Genomic DNA, 16,104 nt, shown 5'->3' with positions numbered 1-16,104 from the left:
CAGACTAAAAGAGTGAGGTCTTTCATCAAATGTGAAGTAAACACTAGAATTAGAAATAAATTCCTAATTGAAATATGAAAAAAGATGCCTAGTTGAAAAGTAGATATTTTAACTTAAGAAATTTATTTTTCTTCCTTCTATTTTATATAAAAACCACTAATCTAAAGTTTTATTACATAAAACTATATCCTGCTCTTATGTAAAGAATGTTATTAAATAAACCAGGAAAAAAACATATCTAAAACATTAATATAAAACATGAAAATTTCCCCAAGATGACTTCACAAATGTGCAGATTCTTCTATCTAGTAAAACAGGCTTCTGGCTGAATGCTGCAGTACTGACATATGTAACAGTGAAATGTCTCAGATTCCCAATAATACAGACTGGATAAAGGTTTAAATATCAAGATGAATTCCTTCAGTGAGTTTTAATAATAACTTTAACACTATCTTGAAGACAGATTTTTGAGATTATGCCAAAAACACTCATAGGTCTATCAAAATATACTCAACTCTAAACACCTCCAACATTCTCCAAAATACCTCTTTTACATTACTATATTCCTCTCATACTCTTTCTGTCCCCACCTAAAGTAGCTTTAGCCCCAAAAGAGGTGGTTAGCACATCAATTAACCATAATCCCCACAATAAGTATGAATTCCCATTCTTCCCTTTCAGGCTTTTCTCCTCCTAACAATTCCCAATCATAAGGATATGAGACAGTAACATAAATGCAGGCTCTTGGGGACACGGACACACACACACACACACACACACACACACACACAGAGTTTAAATAGAACACAATTATCTTAAAGTTGGGGGAAAAAATTTCCCCAAACGGGGAAAACTTTAGGACAGCTGTAAGCTGTAATATATGGCAATTTCTCTTTCACTCAAAACTTCCTTATCCCAACCACTGGGCTCATCAAATTTGGCGGCCTTTTTTCTTTTTAAAAAAATCTTTTGAACATGGCCTTAGATGACATGTAATATCCAGACTTCTAGCTTTCTGCAAGTATCACTGCTGATGTCATGGCAGCTCCATGCTATCTTCCAACTCATTCTACTTTTAATAGGTGGAAAGAAAATACAAGGACAAGCAGAGCAATAAAAGTCTAGAAGACGTCAAGGTTTTAAAGAAATGTCTCTGCTTCCAAGCAATTGATAATATCAGAAATCAAGATAAAATGGTGAAAGCTGCATGCACTTTTGCCCAGACTGGCAAGAAGAGGAAGCTAGTTTATGCTGTGTGGGAGCTGACAAGGATTATTCCTAACTCTTAAATCTACTTGATAATAGCAAGTTAGGCAGTTAGGCATATGTTTAAGGAGGGAAGCAATAAAATATTAAGGCTCTATAACTTCTCTCACTTAGCAATTATAAGAAAAGCAAGGGAAGTTAAAGATGAGCTGGAATTTTCCCTGTGGTGACTGAGTACTATGGCTAAGCCACAGAATTAAGAGCAAATCGCTGGAGCATCCCAGGTACTGTTCTAAAAGCAACAGCTCGGTGACAGCAGTCATATCCTCATTTCAGGGCTACTTAATCATTAAAATGTACTGGAGTTTGCAATCCCAGTACAATTTAAAATTTACAAAGAAGTTGCCAGAATTACTGATACGTTAGACAATATAAATAGTTTCCACATGATCACTAGTGAAATGGACAAATGACATTCGAGCCAACTGAATCATTAATATATGTAGGTAGGTAGCTGACATATCAGAAATCCAGCCATATATATACAAGTATAATGCAGAGCAGACCTTTGTCATTCAAGGAATTTAAATTTAGGTTTCGATGGGGTGCCTGGGTGGCTCAGTCATTAAGCATCTGCCTTTGGCTCAGGTCATGATCCCAGGGTCCTGGGATCGAGCCCCGCCTGGGGCTCCCTGCTCAGCGGGAAGCCTGCTTCTCCCTCTCCCACTCCCCCTGCCTGTGTTCCCACTCTCGCTATGTCTCTCTCTGTCAAATAAATAAATAAAATCTAACAAAAAAATTAAATAAATAAGTAAATTCAGGTTTCGACCTTTTAAAAATCTCAGAGTCCAGTACAAGTAGGGCTTCATTTGCTGAGGCACACACTTGAATAACATGCTCTGTGAAATGGGTATCAGCGGGTATCACTCAAGAGACTGAATGCGAAGTCCCAACCTCCCTCCCAACTCAATGTGGCTTTGCTGTCTTCTGTTAGTTGACATGGATAGAATAACTCTTGTTAAAGTCTACACTTTTCATTTACATTTCATAGCATTTTCTGAAAGAAATTACATGGCAGAGACGTATTCTCAAATTTGAAAGTTCTCAAAGTTTTGGGGTATACTCACCCAGAATATCAAGGGCCTTCTGAACAAGTAATTTCATGAGGCTGTCGTAGACTGTGGGAATGAGGTTGGTGTAGATACTTTTAGATTCACTTCCAGTTGAGAAATGGGATTTTTAAAAGAATAAGGGAAATGTATCAAGTGGAGGGAGGATATATATCAAAACAAGATGAAACCTATACAAAGTGGGAGGGAGTGATCAAGGTAAGTTATCTAATTACCTAATTACCATTTTTTTTCTAGAGACAACCTTGCAAATGATATTCAACAATACTCTGAGAGTAACGAGTAAGTCCTTACAACATCTACAGGTAGGCCTTGACCGGCTGCTCCCTTCTCGTTTCCAAAGAATTGACAGAGGCTTTTAATCTCAGCACTACCATTTAACACACTGTCATAAGTAAATGATCTAAAAGAACATCATAGCTTTCCTACAATGCCTAAAGTCTCTTGAATGAAAGAAAAGGAAGGGATTAAAATGTTGCTCATCGGGCGCCTGGGTGGCTCAGTCATTGAGCGTCTGCCTTCAGCTCAGGTCATGATCCCGGGGTCCTGGGATCCAGTCCCGCATTGGGCTCCTGGCTCGGCGGGGAGCCTGCTTCTCCCTCTGCCTCTCCCCCTGCTCATGCTCTCTCTCTCTCTCTCTGTATCTCTGTGTCTCAAATGAGTAAATAAAATCTTTAGAAAATAAAATAAAATAAAATAAAATAAAATAAAATAAAATAAAATAAAATAAAATAAAATAAAATGTTGCTCATCTTCTGAATTCATTCCCTATATGTGATATTTGTCTGAACATGCCCCTTTGGTGGGATTTTCCAAAGTCCAATCTCCTTAGCTTTCATATTATAGCACCTTACATAAGTTTTTTATAAGTATATATCAGCACCTTGGCCTGCTGAATTTTGTTATATCTGACCTGCAAACATACTCTAAATAGAAAAGCACCAAGGCTGTTCCACCTCTCCCATGAGCTCTATCCTCACCCTTTTCCATTCCTGTTAGCCTCCATACAGTTCTCTCCTAATCCATTAGCTTTCTACTAAGTCTCTCGTGCTGTTTCCTTCTAAACTAAAAGTCTTCTATTACTACTACTTCTTCCAATTATGTTCTGAATCAAAATGCTGTTTTCCACAACCTTTGACAATGGGAAATATTTAAGTGTGCTATGCTACATACACACATAAGACTTACAACTTAATGCAATTAAATCTCTCACCAAGATTAGTCAGCATCAACTTAATAAATACTTAAAAGAACTAAAGTTATAAAATTCAACTATGTTTATTTTCTTGTTTTTTGCAATTAACTTACAGTAGTGAAAATCACTTGTTTAATTACATTAATGAAAAGCTTAAGAAAAAATATAGGGGTGGCTGGCTGGCTCAGTTGATGCAGCGTGTAACTCTTGATCTCAGGGTCATGAAGTTCAAACCCCGTGCTGGGTGTACAGCTTAAAAAAATACGTATTAAAAAAAAGGCTTAAGAAATAATATAAATTCTCCAACAGTGGGCTTTGACTGTTTTCAACTTTTTCATTTACATTCTCTCTCCAAGTTCTTTAATTCTCTCCAATGCACTGATGTAGTCAATGGTTTGTTCTATTGATTTTTGTGTACTTGGAATTAACTTTTTTATAAAGTATGGAAATGGATATCAAAAATGTCAGTAGAAATACCTCATTTATCGCCAGAGAAAGAACTATCTCATATAAGTAACTTTTTCAAAACCCTGAACATTCAAGTGCCAAAGCTTTTAAAATTTCTCATGCTAATTTATACAAAATTGATCCCCAAATCTATCCCTGCCTTCTTAAATAGAGAACAAGAACATTTTGAGGGGTTTTTTTGGACAGCAGGATTAGTATCACTTCTGAACATGACTTCTGTATTTTAAACATGTATATGATTTATCTGCAGGAAACCTGTTAGCAAGCTTAACTATATACTTAACAATTACTACAATAAATGAAGAAAAAGTTGAAGTGAAAACCCAAGGGTCTGTCTCCTCAATGGACAAAGTACTTGGCCTTAGTGCTCAGAATTCACAGTGGTTATTATGGTGCTAGCAGATCTTTTATTGTGTTTAAATCACTACTCAATTTACAGGCATGAAGAGAGTTGTAGTTTGAATTATTATGTTATTCTTTCATGGAGATGTGCAAGGAGAGTAAACATACAAATATTTCTAATCATTACTGACACCACCTTTACTAAATAATTTTCATGCAGGCATTTTCCAAATTTTTGCCTGTGAATAAGACTACAACTTTCTTTTCAAAACTAGAAAGTAGGGGCGCCTGGGTGGCTCAGTCAGTTAAGCAGCTGCCTTTGGCTTGGGTCATGATTCCAGGGTCCTGGGATTGAGCCCCATGTTGGGCTCCCTGCTCAGTGGGGTGTCTGCTTCTCCCTCTGCCTCTCCCCCTGCTTCTGCTCTCTCTCTGTCAAATAAAGAAATAAAATCTAAAAAAAAAAAAAAACTAGAAAGTATTCTATACTTCACAAATAAATCTGATTAAAAAATTCTGATCTGTGCAGTATATTTTTACACTATGCATACAAGAAAGCGACTTTTATTACAATCCATTTCTTTACTATTTCTCTCATGTTAACTTAAAAAATACTTATCAAGCACTTCCTCTGTGTAAAATATTGTTTAGGTGCTACAGAAGATACAATGGGTGGATAATAGTTCCTGACATAAGGGGATTAAATTCTAATAGCGGAAAGAAGGCAAGTCTTCAAATGGCTATAGTATACGACAAAATATAAACAGTACTATAAAAGTGGGATGAAGTATCCACATATGGTTAAGTGGAATTAGCAAATGCTTCATGAAGAGGTAGCATTAAAAATGCTTCTGGAGGAGATTCAGGATTTTTACAGTTATAAATGAAGCCAAGGTAGAAAATAAAAGATCCAGGACACAATGAATTTTCCACTTTGAATGCTCATGCTGAGTAATGGTCAGAAATGTACCTGGAAAGAGGCTGAGATAATTTCTTTTCGTTAGCCTGTGAAATTTTTACTTTAGATGGGCAACAGATTCTGAAGCTTTTCAAAAGGGAAATATTATTAGACTGTGTCCTAGAAAGAATAATCGGGCACTGGTATGTATGATGAACTGAAGTGAGGGGACACTACTGGCAGAGGCTAATTAGAAAACAATTATAATAACAAAAATCTGAATTTCAACAATAGGAATAGGAACATTTAAATTTCAAATGCTAGATGAGACTTTTTAAGGTAAGAACTTGTTATACTGTACACATTCAGAAAATATTTATGAGTTCTTATTCTGGCCATCAAGAGCTCACAACTAGAGGTGGAATGGAGCAACAAACACAGTAAAACACAAAATATGATGAAGCCATGAAAAAAGGTAAAAGCTAATAAGGCAATTCAGGCAAGCGACACTGGGTTTGGAGTGAAAAAGAAAAATCTGCACTAGGTCATGAATCATACGGGGTTATGCAGCGAGGTAGATTTCTACAAGTGGAGTTTGGGATAACGTCTGTAGAGAAAAGGCACTCAAGAAAAGCATAAATAGTCTTATAAGCAAGTAATAATATTTGTGAGTGTTTATTATATGCTAGACACTTTTCTATTTTATGTACACTATCCCATTTAACCTTCACTCTTATTGACCTCATTTTACAGATGAGGAAAATACCTGCAAATTGTGCCCTGTCGTGCATGAGGTGACCACAGAGAAGTTTCTCAAAGCACTACACTTACCACAGATGCACCATAATACTAACTTTCACAATCAAGTCCCAGAGATTCCTCCTGATAGCTTCACCAAAATAAGGACTATTATCTTCAAATGTAAGTTTTTGCAAAACTACAATCATACGAAAAATATTGCCAAATAATTAGGATTTACTATAGGTAACTAAGCAGAGAAAAATAAGTCTGCAGGAAGTTCACTATTATCTAATTCACATGCTAGCTTTGGCTTGTATTTACTTACCGACATGGCTGCATGATTACTGCTGTTAGTCTGAGGAGGAAGTCAGCCAGGCAATCAAATAAAAAAGGAAAATGTATTCCAATAGCAGTAGAAGCAGTGTTTCAAGTAGCAAAATACACTACAAAACAGGCAAGCCGGCTCTGTGTGTTTGCTATATTTAAGGGCATTAATTTATTACATACTTGTGACCATAATTTTATTTTGGAGATTTGTATGTGAATTTTTATACCCACACCAATTAGACAAATCCTCCTCCAAACTTCTGTCTACCTAATCAAGTAGTCTTGAATACCAAGAACTTTTGTAGTTACTAAACGTCTGCTGAACTGGCAAATTTAGAAAACACCAACTCTTGCACAGGGTTCTTTGCCACAGAGCAGCTGTTCTCAAATGTTAATTAAAAAATGCAGATTTCTAAGCTCTGGAAATTTTAATTCAGTTAGGTCTAGAGCCAAGCACCGGAATCAAAATTGTTAACAAATATCTCTTCCTGCAAATGATTTTAATACAAAAAGAAATAAAATGTCTCTTTCTTTACAAATAAAAAACTGTATGATTCTGAAGATGCTTAGAAAGGATAAGCCACTAAGCTTCCACATAATCTGCTACTATAGCTTAAAAGAAAGTAATCAAAGAAAGATGGCACATTAAATTATCTTGTAATTAATCATTTAAGTGTATTTTCTTCCCAAAAAGTGAGGAACAAGTCAAAGCGAAAACACAAATCACTGGTCTCAATTTAAATACATATACGCTCCTGCTGAAGTTCTGTACTAAATATATAGTACTAGCTTATTCCTTTAAAATATTAGGGCTTAATTTAATTAAATCTTAATTCATTAAAATAATAAAAATTAATAAAATTAAACTACAATAGCCTGAAAATACTGTTTACTTTTTAAAAATTATCTAATTTACTTTTAAAATTCTGATAATAAACCATATAATATTTAAGCACCATTTTTTTAAGAAAGATAGTTACCTGAAACATGAACTTAACCTTATTATTAGATCAACAAAATTCAAAATTTATTTATTAGTGGCAGCTGAACATCTGGTATAGCCTACATTGAAGGTGCCCCTCTGTGTGGGAGGCTGTCTTCTTCACCAAACACACAATGAGTAAAAAAAAAAAAAAAAAAAACCCACAAGCAGGAAGAGAAGAATAGCCAGCCTGATCATCCTAATTAACCCCAGTAAACAGTAAGCTGGGAACTGTGTTAGCTAGACAATTCTCTCTTCTGGAAGACTGGACTAGACTCCAGATAATCCCTAAGTCCTTTCTAGATTTAACTTCCAATAAAAGTCAGGCAACAACATTTAACATGAACCCCATGTAAGTCATAGGATGTGGTATGCTTTCATCATAGTTCACATCATACCATTTTTATGACTTATAGGTAACAAATCAGATCAATGTGATTCATTACCATTATATATTTTTAAAATTAATATCCAAATAAGGAAAACCAATTTGTAAGCATATATATATAATATATGGTTATGTTTTCACTAGATAAGCACTAAAATGCATTCAAAGCTGCCTGTGCCATTATTTTAAAACTACAATATGTATTTTTCATACAATTCTTTCTGGTGTCACACGAAAGAGAGGGTGATTAAAACCTCTGATTGTACAGTTGACTATTAAAATTCTCCTTTATAATTTTCAATCAAGTAAAAGGACATGTAAACCCATATACTTAACTCAGAAAAAAGTTTGAACCAAAGAATAAAGAACATAAAAGGGTAAGGCTAAAAGAGAAAATAAGGTGCCAGAACAAATAAATCTATGTTTAGGTTGGGACTTTACATCTGTATGAAATAATGATGCTTAGAAACATAATATTATATATAAGGAGCTTAGAGATGACCTAATCCAATCATTTTACTTCAAAGAGAAGGAAGCAGGTTGTTTAGAATCAAGATGGTAGACTAAGTTAATGTTTTTACTCCACATGCACCCTGAGATACAAGTGAAATAAAAAGCACAGAATTGCAAAAAGTAATAAATTTTTAATAGCAGAGAAAATGATTTCTGGAAGACAGAAAGCACATGAAACAGAGAAAAGAAAACTACTGCCCATTATTTGCTAATAGGGAACTACAGTGGAGCTGAGAGACAGCTGTGTATGAGAGGTCCAGAGATGGCAGGTGTGAGAGAGGCCAGAAATGAGAAATGGGATGGAAAAATAGGAAAGGTGATTGAAGATTTCTTGAACAACTATGCCAAATGATCCCTTAACTATAGAGCACAGGCAATTTCCTTAATGAAAGAACATTTAGAGGAGAGCTGAGGCTTCTGGTATAGGTGGAAAGAAAGAGGGAGGGAAGGAGGAAGAGAGGGAAAAAGAGCTCTGCTCATTCTGGCATGGTGTGGTGAAAACAGAAAGAGAGGAAAGAAAGCTACATAATTTATGAAGCTCAGTGCAAAAGGTAAATGTGGTGCCCTTTGTTCAAAAATTATTAAGAATTGCAAGAAAACAACAGCTGAGCACCAAATCACATGCAGGAACCTTCTAAATTCAAGATCCCATGTAACTGCATAGGTCACACATACATGAAGTTGGCCCTAAAGAGAGGAGGCCATAATCTAATGGTTAGCTCCATAGCTACTCACTCTAAGGTGAAGAATCCTAGGCAAAATCACCCCCAATTCTTAAAAAATTCCCAGTTAATTCCTACTCAGAAGAAAAGTTTACAAAAAACAGGGTATTTACACAGTAGCAAAGTAAACTTCTGTCAGCTCTCCAGGCCTTCCTTGTTAAAAGAGAATGAGCAAGGGCGCCTGGGTGGCTCAGTTGTTTAAGCAACTGCCTTCGGCTCAGGTCATGATCCTGGAATCCCTGGATCGAGTCCCGCATCAGGCTCCCTGCTCAGCAGGGAGTCTGCTTCTCCCTCTGACCTTCCCCCCCTCATGTGCTCTCTCTCTCTCTCTCTCTCTCATTCTGTCTCAAATAAATAAATAAAATCTTAAAAAAAAAAGAGAATGAGCAAAATAAAGAAACAAAAAACCTATTCGAGGGTAACATAGATAATTAAAGAAACCAAAAATACCTATCAAAAAAAAAAACCCTCTAATGCTCAGGAAGATTTGAAAGATAATATATCCATTTTTTTTTTTAAAGAACAGTACTCTATGATGAACACTTAGAAACAGAAGTGGTTCATTAGAAATTAAAAATTAACAAAATATTTTACAGAAGTACTGAAAAATAAAATTGGGAAAATCTCCCAAAACACAGAACAAAAAAAGATAAGAGGCAGGAAATGAAGGAGAGGATAAAAGACATAAAGAATCAATCTGGGAACTTAAACATCTAACAAAATGAGTCCAGTAAAGAGAAGATAAGAAATGGAGGAAAAAAATTATCTAAAAAATAATAGAATTTCCCTGCACTGAATAAGGACACAAAATTTTTGAAAGGGGCCACTGAGTAAAGAGATAAGTGAATGAAATAAAAGCTCACATTTCCACACATTCCCATGACATTTCAGAATATTAAGGATTAAAGCACATATCCTAAAACCTGAATGCCAAAAGACAATGGAGAATGCCATAAAAATTATCAAGCTAAAATTATATAACCAGCTAAACTATCAAACATGAGGACAGAAGACATTTTATGATATGCAAGGATTTAAATAGGAGGAAGTTATTGAGGCAGTTTAGCAAAACCAACCAGTGAAGCAATAAAAACATGCAGAATCCAGGAAACAGTTCCCCACCCAGAGATCAGAGAAGGAAAAATGCCAGGTTAGCAGCTACACAGCAATTCTAGCAATTCCAAAGAGCAACTGGTACAAATTAGAGACAAATGCCTCAGTAGTTATCAAAAGATAGTAGATGAAGAACTGATAAAGTGAAGGGTGGGAAGCTCATTATCTTTGTCCTACAAAGAATTAAGATACTGACTAAAGTAGAAGGAACAAGAAAATAGGAATATAAATATTTTATAAAAAGAAACAATAAATAGAAGAAATAAAACATATTGTAACAATCAATGGGAGAAATAGGGGGAAAGGAGATGTTGCTATGCATGCCTATCTTTCATAGTAGGGAATCACTAGTCTCTATCTTTAAAGATAACCACCCGAAGAAATAAAAACGTACAGTGAAAAACGGCAGTCTGGGAGAGTGGGACTGGGTATGAGGAAAGAGCAAGGAGAGGGGCTACTTTCCATCCCAAACTATTCTGGACTATTTCACTTATTTCTATGTACATGTATTAACTGGAATAAAAGTAAATAAAACAACCTCACTTCAGGCTCTATGAAATAAAACAGACATTAACAAATTAATCCAGAGGTTGAATGATTTGTCTATTTTCACAGTGCTGGGTGATTGGAAGAATCAGGCCCAGACCCCAAATCTTAAAATTTTCAATATAGTGCTGCATCTTCAGAAAAAATTTTTAAGGAGAGAATGATATTTTTTTAAGTAAGCTCTATGCCCAATGTGGGACTTGAACTCATGACCCCAAGATCAAGAGTCATATGCTCTACACACTGAGCCAGCCAGGTGCCCTAAGGAGAAAATGACTTTTAAAGTTAGATACTATCTGTTTCTGACCAAATCATGTATCTTCATTTATTATTAGATATATATTTGTTTCTCACTTAAAGAAAGCATGTTTCAAAATTATATATGAAAACTAAAAATGCAAATTAAAGACTTAGTAGCACCAGATACATTTAGTAGGGAAGGAGACTATGGCCCTAAGCATAAAGAATTTACAAAGAATACTAAATTAGGCCATCAATAAAACACTTTTGGCTGGAAGCAAAAATTAAGGCCAGGGAAAAACCCTTCAAGGTAAACACCTTAAAAGGAACTAGATAGGGAAGTAGATACAGAATTTAAAGATCAAATAACATTTCCCTGTTTTGAAACTAGTTCCTACTATAATTTTATTATTGAACATATCCTCTGATTTATTTCCTGAGTTAATCAAAAGTAAATCATTTTTCTTTGGCAATGTGATTTTAAAATCTATACCATATTTAGTGCTATGCTAGTAAATGTTTAACAATTCTCTGGGAAAAAAGGTTTCATTCATAAGATTTGCTGATTGCCATGGTCTATCTACTTCTACCTATGGCTAGCAAGGTGATGTCACTGAATGCACAGTTGAGAAGAAATGTGCACAACAGGCTCTCATAATATGTCCCACCACTATTTTAAAGCCATTTCTCTCAGTAGGAAGGCATCTCTAATCTTAAAGTAAAAGATATGGGGAGAAATGATTCTATTAATATTCTTTGATTTTTTTTTAAAGATTTCATTTATTTGAGAGAGAAACAGAGAGCACATACATGCGCACGAGCAGGGGGAGGGGTAGAGGGAGAAGGAGAAGCAGACTCCCTGCCAAGAGGGTAGTCTGCCACCACCACAGGGCTTGATTCCAGGACCCCGAGATCATGACCTGAGGCCGAAGTCAGATGCTTAAGACTGAGCCACCCAAGCGCCCCAATAGATACTCTTTTAATAAACAGCTTTTTAGGCATCTGTTCTGTAATAAAGATGCCAAAGATAAACTCATTATTCCTAAAAATCACATTTTTTTAATTATTCATCATAAGACTTCTAGTAATGCAGAAAACCAAAAGTTAAGCATATTTGAAAGCAAAGGAAAACATATCTTTCTTGGAAGAAAAGTTGGTGCTTACGGTTCAAACAGAAACAAGATTAGTTTATTTAACAACTCGAGTAATAGCAAATGTAAGCACAGAAAATTACATTATGGTTAAAAATAAAATAGAGTTCTGAGAAAGGAAGAAATATGAGCAAACTGAATCATGAATACATGATCTTCTATTTACTTCTACTGTAAAAGATAACCATTTGTTAGTATAAAATTTGGGTAAATTGGGTTCCCTTTGCAAATACACATATGAAGAAATTAAAGAGTCACTACCATTTATACATATCCTTTAGTGGTTGTAAATCAGTAAAATACCTTTACTGAAACAAACACATAATTATTTATGAAGAAAGGAAATGTTCATTGTTCTTTCTAGAAGCAGACCAGTGCAGGGTCTTTAGGCAGTACATTCACAGTAAAATGTTACAGAGTTCCATTTGGCAGTCTTCATGAAGAATAACTAGATATGTTCAAGTTGCTAAAAAACCTTTTCTATTTACGTATGTGTAAGTGGTGAATGAATGTTTAATGCTTTTTAAAATTCCTTTGGTTTTAAATTTTCTAGCTAATACAAAATCTTATTTTAAAAAAACAGAACTTACTTATAAATTAGACTTAAGTCTCATAATTGCGGAGAAGAAAATGACTTGAAAATATAAAGAAAATATACGCCAACATGTTAACAGTAGTTATCCTTTGACAAGTTAACAGGTAATTTTTATTTCTTCTAGACTTAGCTGTATTTTCTATTGTAATGAAAAAAATACTAGAAACAAGAAGGGTTACTTACACATCTGAAAGAGTAAAAACTGCTGATTTCAAGAATATTAATTTAGGGATACAATAATATTTATTTCATGTACTAATTAATCAGACTTCACTGACATCTGTTAGCCATTATAAGCAGTGCACTCAAGTTATAATTATTCACATAAATATGCTTTATAAAATGAATATTTTTCATAATTAAAGTTTTTAATGGCTACATAATGCAAAGGTATAGAACTCAGAGCTAAATAATATCAAGCCAAAAATGTAGGCATAAATACAAGGAAAAAAAGTAAAGCATATTAAAATGAAACTAATACTACTAAAGGCCTTAAAACAGTAACAGAAGAAGAAAGGAGAAGAAAAGACAAAACTAACATTTATTAATAATACTTACTTTATGCCAAGCACCCTGCCAGGCAACTTTTTTACACACTATTTCAATTTATCCTATGATAGTCCTATAGGAAAATGGATTATGCCTATTTGCAAAAGGTAAAAGGTTCAGAGGTTAAGCAACTTGCCAGGATCCCATACCTAGTAAATTATAAATCTAAGCTTCAAGTATAAGTTGTTCTAACTCTAGAGTTAGAACTCTATGCTCTCCTCACTTCAGCAACCTGGCCCCCAAGAACAATAAAAGATAAATGGGTTTTTCTTTAATTGAGTCATAAAAAGGCAAGTTCCCCTGAAGCAGATAATATACCTAACAGGGCAGCTTAACATTTTGGGTAATGGGGCAATACCAGTCATTACTGCAAATACTGCCTATTTAGCTCTATGGTCAGTAGAGAGCCTGGCTTCTCTGCTAGAGCAAGGGGAAATGCAAATGAGTAAGTATTTTTAATATGGAAACATATTAAATTACTTTACTTTTCCATCTCCTCCATAGACATGCACTGGTTGAAACAGTGCAAGTGAAGAGAACTCATCCAACTCTACAAAGTATCTACAGTGAATATTATTGCTGGTTTTCAAAATCCTACAGCTTTCTGTTGTTACCACAATGTAGTTAAAAAGTGAAAATAACAAAGTTCTTTCCCTGGGCTCCACCAAAACTATTATGATCCATTAACTTCTATTGTTCTCATACCTTGTGAGCAGACAAAATTCTATTGGTTGGATTATGACTTTTTTGGAACCAGTGGAAACTCTACCAGGCAATGTGGTCAGCAACAGCACATCATGATTACCTGTGATTGAGAAAATACTCTTTTGCAAGAGTGGGAGGAACTGACAAAAACTAAATATGCAATGAAGCTAAGAGTGCAGCCTTTAAACTAAGTGTTCTATCAAGTACATTTTAGGGTTGGGGGGGTGAAAGAGCTTTATCCCACAGACTCAACTTCTGTGTCCAGTTACTTGTACTAATGACCAATACTTACACTATTTGAAAGAGTGGCCCTTGGTCTCACAGATCCTGTTGACTCTAACTTACTGCACTGACCCTGAACAATGTCAAAACTAGGATGGATAGGGAACATGGCCACTACTTAACTCTTCATATCTAAGTGGGATAGCTACTTCTGCTTAAGCTGACTGACTTGGGACTAAATGTGATAAATAATCTTCTGAAGCTTCTTTGAGAATTGAAGGAGTCTAGAACCGGCCCCTCCCTCCATCTGGGTTCAAAGGTAACCTGAAACTAAGGAATCATTTTCAGCTTAAAACATTCAAACAGGGGTGATTGGGTGGCTCATGTCAGTTAATTTGATTTTAGTTCGGGTCATGATCTCAGGGTTGTGAGATCGAGCCCCACGTCAGGATTCTCCCTCGTCCTCTCCCTTGCCTACCTCTCCTTGCTCTCCCTCTCTAAAATGAGAAAACAAAAAACATTCAAATAAAAATGGTAGCTTATATAACATACACTGCTTAGAAAAACAATACATTTAATAACACTGCCTCTGTTCTTTGATTAAAATATAGTTGAATATACAATTTTAGTGTTTCAGAGAATTAATGTACTAAGCCATAATATAATTATCAATGCTAGCTAAAACTTATTGTAGTCAATAATTTAATACTTTTGCTTAGGAATTATGTTTCTAGTTTATTCCTTGAATAAGAATATACTGTTGTTAGGTCCATTTTCTCTTTTCTTAGCTATGAACTATAATTTTCTATTTATTTGATCTGATCATGCCCTGTATTTATTGTTGTATTTGTTGGTCTGCATTGTATAAAAGTTTATTTCCTTTACAGAAAAACTCTTAGATGACATAAAAATCCAAAATGGCATATGAAGAATCACCTAAAACTAAACAAAATATCATAACAGATTACGAGGGATCTAGTTAGGCCAGGAGTCTGTTCCTCTCAGTGTTACTACAGTACACCTTATGAGAAAGCAGGATTTCCTTCCAGGTAGCCTCTTGAAGTGAGATATTTGCCCTAACCACTTCTAACATATAAACTCTCATAATTCTACCCAATTTATGCACAAAATTCCTACCAATCACACTGTGCCAAGGTGTGAAACAGATATTACAACATTAAAATGTGTTATGTGTCTATCTGTATATATGTGTTCACACACATATCTTTTTTCTTGTAGATTGCTTTTGGCTGGAGATGGATCCTGACAACATGAATTCAAACTAATTCATACTATATGAGGAACACTTTTTTAGAAATTAGTTGAAATACGAATTAAACATATATACAGGTTCCCTTTTTCAACACAAGGACAGCAGTTAGTAACATAATATAATCCCTGGGTAAGCTTCTAAAAGTTCTTTGGCAAAGATCCACTATTAAATTCTCTTTAGGAAATTCTTCTATCTCTTTTTTAGCAACACCTGCCTTCAAATATTCTAAATGGCCCTTTGGAGCAACTCATGATGGAGATAGAGTCAAAAAATGAGTAGAATAACTTTTTTTTTTTTTTTTCCACTAACCAGAGGCAGTCAGGTAGGCTTGAGAGTAAATACTTTATTTTTGTGTTCAGCTACATCTTTTTTTCTTTTCTTTCTATATTTTATTATTTCAACCCAGGTTTGGGGTTTTTTTTTCCCCCTTGTGTTCAGTACATCTTATTATGAAATAAAAAGGTCAACAAATTTTTTTCCTATTTTATTTGTACAAAAACTATGCCACTCATGTTTTAATAGTTCTATTATTTTTGAATATACCTTACGAAAGCATGTTCACTCCAACATAATCTCTTTGGTCTTTGCATTCCTCATCTGAAGAATTCAGCATTTGAGCCTATTCATACCCAATGTCCCTGCTATTTATATATATTTTTTTAATGTTTCATCAATAGATTATTCAAAATGTAGATGCACTGGGGTGCCTGGGTGGCTCAGTCGTTAATCGTCTGCCTTCGGCTCAGGTCATGGTCCCAGGGTCCTGGGATAGAGTCCCACATCGGGCTCCCTGCTTGGAGG

At 35.0% G+C, this 16,104-nt stretch overlaps 1 protein-coding gene across 3 annotated transcripts in view; it reads right to left on the bottom strand.

Annotated features, from left to right (window-relative positions):
• EXOC6 (exocyst complex component 6) overlaps positions 1-16,104 on the bottom strand; it is a 240,815-nt gene that overhangs the window by 67,121 nt on the left and 157,590 nt on the right. The window lies entirely within an intron of this gene.

This window comes from Zalophus californianus, chromosome 15 (genome assembly GCF_009762305.2).
Source record: "Zalophus californianus isolate mZalCal1 chromosome 15, mZalCal1.pri.v2, whole genome shotgun sequence".
Lineage (NCBI taxonomy): Eukaryota > Metazoa > Chordata > Mammalia > Carnivora > Otariidae > Zalophus > Zalophus californianus.
The sequence above is the reverse complement of the archived record's forward strand: the minus strand, read 5'-3'. Positions and strand labels throughout refer to the sequence as shown.